Raw genomic sequence first — 9505 nt, 5'->3', positions numbered from 1 at the left:
GTGGAGGGAGGTCCTGGGCGGAGCCACCGGCCGCGCAGGCACAGTGGGGACACGTGGCACTTCCGGTTCCGGCTGGCGGAGCTCTGTCCCGACGGAGCTGCCCCGAGGCCACCTGACAGTCCCGTGTCCGGGCCCGGAGGACCGTGCACGGACTCGCCCGCCACGTCACTGACTCCCGCCGCCCACCGGAAGTGGCATGTGTGGCCACTACGAAAATCCCCGGCGTGGAGAACGTCACCTCCCTGACAGATCGGGCATCCGAGGGCGGTGCGGACTTTTAAGAGTGGAGTAGGACGGACCCCGCTCCTCTTCTGGGATTCTCTGAGGATTACCTGGGACAGACGTCATCGTCTGCTGTCGAGACCCAGCCACCGCTACTGACTCAGTCCGTGCTATGCCGGCTGTAGAGGGCAAGAGACTTTTTAAAAAGAGATGTTAAAATATATGTGTATGTCAGTGTCACGGGCCGAACCTGGTAGCAGCTGAGAGGCCGAGGCAGGAGTATTGCTCTAAGTTCGAAAGCGGTCTAATCAGGTCTGGCAGGGTTGGAGAGGTCAAGGTGAAAAGAAAAAAAAAATGTGTGATGACGTTAAAGAGGAAGCCTTTTCTTTTCAACTGTAAGACTGAGAGGTCATTTTAATTTTGACGTTAGCTTATTCATAACATAATCACCCCGAAGTACGCTCACAGTGGATCAGCACTCCCCACTCTTCCTCTCCCAATGTTGACCTTGGAATCTAAGGTCTTAGGGAAGTTACTTTACCACTCAGCACACAACTTCTAACAGCAACTATTTAGTTAATACTGAGGGTCCGGGCTTAACACATTAAATAGTAGTTTTAATCCAAAGGTGGTGCTGTACTCCTGGAGTTCTGGGCTGGAAAATGAGGTGATGTTGAATCCATGACCAACCTGGGTAATTTAGCAGGACTCTTTCTCAAAAAAGGGTTAGGGATGTAGGTTACTGGTAGAGAGTTTGCTTAACCTTGTTAGGAAGAAAATCTGAGTTCAAAATTTAAAGGCAGTTTTAATTCCTCTTTTAGGAGTTTACATTAAGGTGAATAATTCACACTTCCTTTCTAGGCAAGTAATTTGTGGGCTTCTTTTATTTTATTTTTTTTTTAACCCTACATAGACTTTTTGACTTTTAAGGCCCCAACCGAAGTAGAAACTGGTTGGTTACACAACGTAACTAGTGATATCAATAGTAATCTTAGCCACCTTCCTTCTCCTTTGGTTTTTCCTGCTCCACGCTGATGACAAAGTCCTTCACAGATGTGCACTGCTGATTAAAATGTCACGTTATGCTATGAGTTTCACAACGTCAGGGGAAAGTACAGTTTGCCTAATTCATCAAACGTCTCATGCCTGCTGTGAAGTAGCACACAGAAAAAGAGCAGAGTCTGAAACTACTGTCAGACCCAAGAAGCAAGCAGTAATGACATATAAAAATTTATCCTTGCCAGACGGTGGTGGCGCACACCTTTAAGCCCAGCATTTGGGAGGCAGAGGCAGGTGGATGGATCTCTATGAGTTTGAGGCCAGCCTGGTTTTACAAAGTGAATTCCAGGATATCCAGGACTGTTATACAGAGAAACCCTGTCTTGCTAAGTAAATAAATAAATTTTAAATAAATACATAAAAATTTAGCCTCCAGCCAGGCATGCCTTTAATCCCAGCACTCTGGAAACAGACAGGTTTCCAGGACAGCCAAGACTACAGAGAGAAACCCTGTCTCAAAAACAAAATAAAAATTAAAAAATGTATCCTAACCTTGATTTGTTTTCATTTATCTCAAAACCACACTAAAATATATTTTCTCTGAGTGGAATTTAAAATATTGTTTTAAAGTTTATTTTCTGTATGTATGAGTGCCTACCTGAAAGTATTTTACGCCATGTGGACACAGTGCCCACAGAGGCAGGAAGAGGGTGTTGCACTCGCTGATGCTAGAGTTGACAAGCAATTGTGAAGTCCCTGATGTGGGTGATGGGAAAGGAACCTTAGTCCTCTGTGTAAGAACAGTCAGTGCTCTGTTGTTGGCTTTTTGGATTTGTTTTGTTTTTAAACTCTTTTGATTCTTTGCTCTTTTTGGCAGCCTACCACCCAGCTCCCAAATAAATACATGGAGGCTTATTCTTACTTGTCAATGCCCAGCCTTAGCTTGGCTTGCTTCTAGCCAGCTTTTCTTAAATTATCCTCTTTATATTTTGCCTCTGGGATTTTATTTTTCTCTATTTTATATGCATTTCTTTTTTTCCTTCTTTCTCTTTTTTTCTGCCCTCCTTCCTTCCTTTCTTGCTTCCTTCCTCTCTCCCTCCCTCCATTGCTGGTTCTGTAGCTGGGTTGCTGGCCCCTTGAGTGCTCCTCTTTCTCTTGTTCCTTGATCTTTCTTGCTTCTCTTTTTCTCCTTCTATTTATTCTGTCTGCCAGCCCCACCTATCCTCTCTCCTGCCTTGCTATCCACCATGCAGCTCTTTATTAGACCAATCAGGCGTTTCAGACAAGCAAAGTAACACGGCTTCATAGAGTTAAATGCAATATAAAAGAATACAACACATCTTTGCATCATTAAACAAATGTTCCACAGCACAAACAAATGTAACACATCTTAAAATAATAGTCCACACCAGTGTTCTTCTCTGCTGAGTTGTCTCTTCATTCCCCTACCCCTTATTCCAAAGTCTAGGTAGGCTTCTTTAGAATGAATATACTTATATTCAAATTTTCACCTAAAGGCATCTCTTACAACATCCTAAATTACATATCTAAGAACAGTAAAACAAACAAACAAACAAACAAACAGAACAAAAACACAACCAGCCTGGTCTACAGAGCTAGTTCCAGGACAGGCTCCAAAGCCACAGAGAAACCCTGTCTCGAAAAAACAAAAAAAAAAAACAAAAAAAAAAACACATCTTGCTTTAAAGAGAAAATAGAACTCAGAGAGAAAACAAAGCTTTGAAAGGTTAGAAAAAGAAAAGATCACTCTTCAAAGAGGTAAATGCCATGATTTCTAACTTCTGTTGGCTTTGTCATCTCTTCTTATTCAACTCCTTTGGAATAATCTTGGTTTGTTGACCTTGGCACAGTGGTTTGATTTGGTTACATCAGTCTTTCTTTGAACTTTGTCCTGTTTAAGCAATATCTGTGTGTTCAAATCTTTTAAAGTACATAACCTCATTGGTTAAATCAGTTAAATATCTATAAATAGTTTGCTAATAAGTAAACAATCCATATTTAAATTTCTCTGTTGCTATTATTAACCCCAAATTATGGTTAAATCTCTGAATGTTTTTTACATTTTCTTTTTTTTTAATTTATTTATTATGTATATAGTGTTTTGGGCACCAGATCCCATTATAGATGTGTGTGAGCCATCATGTGGTTGCTGGGAATTGACCCAGGACCTCCAGAACAGCAGTCAGTTCTCTCAACCTCTGAGCCATCTCTCGAACTCACAGAGATCCGCCTGCCTCTGCCTCCCGAGTGCTGGGATTAAAGGCGTGCGCCACCACCGCCCGGCTCCAGCCCTGTTTTTTACATTTTCAGTTAGTCAACTTTAAGATACTGAGGAGAAGCCAGGCAGTGGTAGCACATGTCTTTAATCCCAGCGTTTGGGAGGCAGAGGCAGGTGGATCTCTGTGTGTTCAAGGCCAGCCTGGTTTATAGAGCTAGTTCCAGGACAGTCAGGGCTACACAAGGAAACCCCGTCTGGAAAAACAAAATCAAATAAACAAGAAAATATACTAAGGAGAGGCCAGGCATGGTGGCATATGCCTGTAATCCCAGCATTTGGGAGGCAGAGCCACGTGGACCACTCTCTGTGAGTTTGAGGCCAGCCTGATCTACATAGTAAGTTCCAGGACAGCCAGGGCCACACAGGGAAACCCTGTCTTGAAAAAACAAAAACAACAAAAAAAGAAATTTACTGATACACATAAGTAGACTGAGGCTCACAATAGGCTCCTTTGCCCATGCACTCAGGGCTGTTAGGTTATCAGCTGATGAAATCAAACTTTCAGGAAGGTATAGTGGAAAGAAGACTTTGTAGGAAAAGGTGCTCACTGCCAAGCCTCATGACGTAAGTTTGATCCCAGGAACTCTCATGGCGGACAGAAACAACTCCCTGATAGCTGTCCTCTGACCTCCAAGAACCCACAGATACACATGTGCACACACACACACACACACACACACACACACACACACATGAGAAAATCCATACATTTAACATTCTTTTTAGTTTAGTCTTTGTGTCTTTCACATCATGCATCTCTATCCCATTCTTTTCTCTGTCTCTTCGTAACCACCCTCCGCCCTTGTAACCTCCCCCCAAAATAAAATAAAATAAAGTTTAGGAGAAAGATAAAAGAAAAATCAATCTCATCATGGAAGCTGCAGTGTGACACAGTGGGTCACACAGTAAACCCCTTCTGTCCATACATCTTTACTTGCAAGTGTCCATTGCGAAGAGTTATTGGTTTGGTTCAAGGCCTCTGGTTTCTGCTGTTATTGATGCTGGGCTCTCACTGGGATTCCTCTTAGTTATCCTTCTGATGACCTGTGTCATGGAGATCCTGCAGTTTTGGGTCTGCAGGACCGGTCCCTTCACATGCTCCAGCAGATCACAGACGGAGTGGATGTTGGGGAGCACCAACTCCTAACCCTGGATCTGGGCCGCCCGCTCTTCCTTGTCCTCACCACCAGGGTGAGCTCTCCTGCATTGCCCTGGCTAGTTCACCCCTTGGAACCACGAGAAGGGGTGAGACCAGTTCTCCAGCTTCCATGTCCTCAGTCTTCAGGGTCGGTTCTACCTACCCACACCTCCAGGGCCAGCTCTACTGTGTTGTCCAGGTGTGGCTCACTCTCCCAAGTGCTGCAGTTGAGGAGGGAGGGCCAACTCTCCCACTCTTAGGGCCTCAGGCTTTGATGGGGGCTGAATCTCTCCCCAGCCCATGCCACCACATGACAGATGACTAACGGGGAGCTCTTCCATGTTAACAAGTTCAGGACTGGCTCACCCCCACCTCCACCAACAGGATTGGCTCTATAGTGCTGCCCAGGTGAGGTGCTCTCCCACCTGCCGGGGTGTTGCAGCTGGTGGGGAACGGGCAGCTCTCCTGCTCACCTGCCTCAGGCATTGATGGAGGGGATATATTTTTTAAAAGATCAAGTTACCAGACATGTTGGCCTTTAATCCCAGTACTTGGGAGGCTGAGGCAGATCTCTGTGAGTCGGAGGCCATCCTAGTCTACATAGTTCCAGGACAGCTAGAGCTATGTAGCAAAACCTTGCCTCAAAAAAAAAAAAAAAAAAAAAAAAATTTCAGTTGTAGACGTTTGTATGAAACTCACTTGCTGCTCCAGTTTAGAAACAGTCCTTTTGCCCTCATTTGCCTGTGTGTACCAGGACACCTGTTGGTATGTGACATCAACTGCTGAGAAGCATGCCCCGAGTACAGTCATCTCACAGCAAGCCAAGAAGCTTCCAGCTCTAGGAAGCCTCCCTTACGACATAGCATTCTCATTGCCCACCATGTGAAGTTTGCAGCCCCTAACTTGAACTACTGGAATGTTTCTTCTGGATCCTTTCTCCCTGGTCCATACTACCAAGCTCTAGGTATAGAGGCTGTTTTTCCTTCGGGCTCTCCAAAATGTGTTACTGTTGCTCCTGCTTGCTGGGTCAATTTATAAATTCCTCTCAAAGGTTTTTCTTATCTCCTGCGGAATAAACCTGGAAGTCCCACCCACAGCCTTCCGAGCCCCTCATGAGCAGCTTTGCAATCTCTCTGCCCTCACATCCAGCTAAGACAGTGGTTCTCAACTTTCTTAACACTGTGACCCTTTAATGCAGTTCCTCATGTTGTGGTTGGTGACCTTAATCACAAGGTTATTTTCACTGCTACTTCATAATTGTAATTTTGTTACTGTAAATAAAAAAAAAAGAACCACTTAAGTAAGTGAAACATTGAGGAAAATCCAGCTGCTGTGAGAGTAACTGATGGGAAGGGGTGGAGAGTTATTTTAATTGGAAACCACAGACGACACTGGTTTACAGTACACTGTGCAGAACACAAATGGACGCGTATTTGTTAATCCCTGTTAAAACTTTGGATTTTGCTCTCTTTATCCCTGCTAACCACATGAAACCTTACAACGTATATTTTTTCCCCAACCCCAGGCCCTGGCCACCTCTCACCTGCCTGACTGCAGCTGCCTCATTGTCAGTCTGACGTCAGCTTTCAGTTGGCTCGTTCACTGTAACCGGGGTGTACTCGTACCACATGAAACCTCCCCAAGCACAGTTGCCAGCTATGCCTTTCCTGTTTTCATCAAAACCTCTCAGAGGTTTTTGGATTTTTGAGACAGGGTTTCTCTATGTAGTCCTGGCTGTTTTGGAACTTGCTCCGTAGACCAGGCTGGCCTCCAACTCACAGAGATCCCCTCTGCCTCCTGAATTCTGGGACTCTAAAGGTGTGTGCTACAAAGTCTGCTTTTAGACAGGGTCTCATGTGGTCCTGACTGGTCTCAGACTCTTAGAGTTTGCAAGTTGAGTCCTCTGTGCCTCAGACTAGTTTCACCTAGTTAAACGGTCGTGCTTGCTAATGCTGTTCCCGTAGTCACTGCTTTCTGTGCGCTTTTTCTGTCTGCTCTTAGACAGGGTCTCATGTGGTCCTGACTGGTCTCAGACTTGGCTATGTATTCAAGTGAGGCCATCTTTGAACTCCTGACCCTCCTTGTCTCTGCCTCCCAGTTGGGATTACAAGGGTGCTCCACCATGCTTGGCGATGGTTACTGTTTCTAAATAAAACTGTTCATTTCTGGATATTAGTCCTAATTTTACAGAAGCAGGAACTAAAAAGAAAGCTAAAGTGACTGGTAACCTCGGAACTCATGTGTGGACAGACCAAATATTGTGTTCTATAACGCTACCAACGAAGTAAAAACTGGTAATATTGAGGGTTGAGAATGATCTTTATTTCTGTTTTTTCCTGTTCTTCCAAACTTCAAATAATAAAAAATTTTGTCCTTCTTTCTCTGTGGAAAAATGGCAAGCAAGCCATGATGCCCTTGCAGAGGTCAGATGACAAATTTCTTTATTCGGTCTCGGGGTTCCAGTGATTAAACTGTAGCCTTGATGCCTTTATCTGCCGAGCCATCTCCCTGGCCTTCTTTCAAACTTAGACATCAAAAGGACTGGGGGATTTAGGGTGGGAGACATGGCTCAATTAGTAAAGTGCTCGCTCTGAAAGATGAGGACCTGAGATTGATCCCCCAAAGTCATGTAAAGAAATCATAGCACAGCAGCTCATGCCTGACATTGCACTGCTGCCTGGAGAAGGGGACACAGCAGGATCTCCAGAGCCTAGAGCTGGCTGGCCAGGGAGTCAGTCAATCCATGAACTCCAGGGTCAGTGACTGTGCTGGCTAATTTTATGTCAGTGTGACTCAGAAAAGGGAACCTCACAGGCAGATCTCTGAGTTCAAGGCCAGCCTGGTCTATATAATGAGTTCCAGGGTGACACAGAGAAACCCTGTCTTGAAAAACCAAGAGGATGAAAGAAAAGAAAACCTCAGTTGAGGAAAGGCACCCCACCAGACAGACCATTTGTGCGTTTTCTTGATTGATGGTGTGGGAAGGCCCAGCCCATTGTGGATGGTACCACATTCCTGGGCAGGTGGTCCTGAGGTATAGAAAAAAATCTGGTTGAGGAAGCCAGTAAGCAGGACTCCTCCATGTCCTCCATGTAGCATCTGTAGCAACTCCTGCCACCAGTTTCCTGCCTGAAAACAAATACACAACTTGGAATGGATTTGAGGCAAATTGTGCCATAAGCAGATTGTAAGTGGCTAAAAAAAGCTTAAAAAGCAAGTAACAATAAAAGAAAATGTTTCTGGTACAATACCAGCAGTACAAAAAAAAAACCCCCATTTTGCAATAGTGTGACTTTGAAGTACATATTGTTGACTGCCCACAGTTCACGCAGAGTTACAACTCCACACATCAACCATAACATGCTGACAGTTCCTTAAAACTATTTAAAAAGGCATAACCCAGATGTTCCCTCATTTGACCAACTCCATCTAAGTTTAGATGTGCAGAAGGGCTTGGGTATATCCAGAGTAAGCCACACGCAACATGTTACTTTATCAATTTTCTAAAATAAGGTTTAAGGACAATGACAGAAGACAAGGGAAGAAAACATGGAAGAATGAAATCCTTACTAACATGCATATTTTTTGACAGTAGGGGAAACCTTTTACAGATAAGTTACAAAGAAAAGGCAAATAAACAATTTTGCACAAGAAATTTAACACATTCTGTACAATGTCTTCACTTTGCTGGCATCATTTGTACAAACTCTTCATAGTTTGCCCGCCCGTCACCATCAAAATCTGCTTCCCGATCGTGTCGTCAACCTCTGCATCTGTCAGCTTCTCTCCGAGGTTTGTCATCCCATGGCGAAGCTCTGCGGCACTAACGTAGCCATTGCCGTCCTTATCAAGCACGCAGCGTGCTTCTCTGATTTCCTCTTCACTGTCTGCCTCTTTCATTTTTCTGGCCATCATTGTCAAATGTTCAGGGAACTCAGTTGTGCCATTACCATCTGCATCTACTTCATTAATCATGTCCTGTAGCTCTGCTTCTGGGGGGTCTACCCATGAGACCTCATCCCAGTCCTCAGCTCCTTTGTTGTTATGTTCCCAGCACCGTCCTTGCCAAATAGTAGGAAGGCTTCTTTGAATTCTGCAATCTGCTCTTCAGCCTTCCGAGCTGCTTGCGGCTACGGCAGGGTGCACAGCGCCCGCATGCTCTTCCCGACGGACCACAGACTTCCCTTCTTGATGAGTTGACCTGGACATAGAAGCTAAGAGAAACTCTTTCCTCCCCATGTTGATTTTGATCATGGAGTTTATCAAAGCAGTAGAAACTGTAACTGAGACAGTGAGAGAGACTGTCTCAAACAGTAAGGTGGGGAGGCTGGGGAGACGGAGCAACAGTTAAAGTGCTTGCTGCTCCAGCAGGAGCACCAGCATCTGGGGGCCGGAGGGAATGGCTCATAGGTCAAGAGCTCTTATTACTTTTCCAGAGGATTGGGTTCAGTCCCCAGCACCCACATGGTGGCAAACAACCTTCTGTAACTCCAGTTCTAGGAGATCCAACGCCTCTTCGGACCTCCTCGGGCTCCTACATGCACACAGTGCACATAGACACACTCAGACATACAGTATGCGTGCGTGTGTGTTTACTGCTTTTAAAAAGAGAACCCGAATTTGGATCACTATAACTAATAAATGTTGTGGGGTTGTGAAGTCTTAGAAGGTAGAGACAGGGACTTCCCAGAGAAACTAGCTATATCAACAGGCTGTAGGCTGAGAGCACCTGCTTCAAAGAGTAAGGTAAAAGAGTAAGCCAGGGTAATTCCCGACAGTCCATTTGGAGTCGGCACATGTGTGCACCCATACACACATGAAGACAGACAGGACACGGGCATGGCAGG

General features: G+C 44.9%; 1 pseudogene; it reads right to left on the bottom strand.

The window, feature by feature from the left end:
• Positions 1-8286: 8286 nt before the first annotated feature.
• LOC101989656 overlaps positions 8287-9505 on the bottom strand; it is a 2502-nt pseudogene continuing 1283 nt past the window's right edge.

Source organism: Microtus ochrogaster, chromosome 7, assembly GCF_000317375.1.
Source record: "Microtus ochrogaster isolate Prairie Vole_2 chromosome 7, MicOch1.0, whole genome shotgun sequence".
Lineage (NCBI taxonomy): Eukaryota > Metazoa > Chordata > Mammalia > Rodentia > Cricetidae > Microtus > Microtus ochrogaster.
This window is presented reverse-complemented; position numbering and strand designations above follow the sequence as displayed.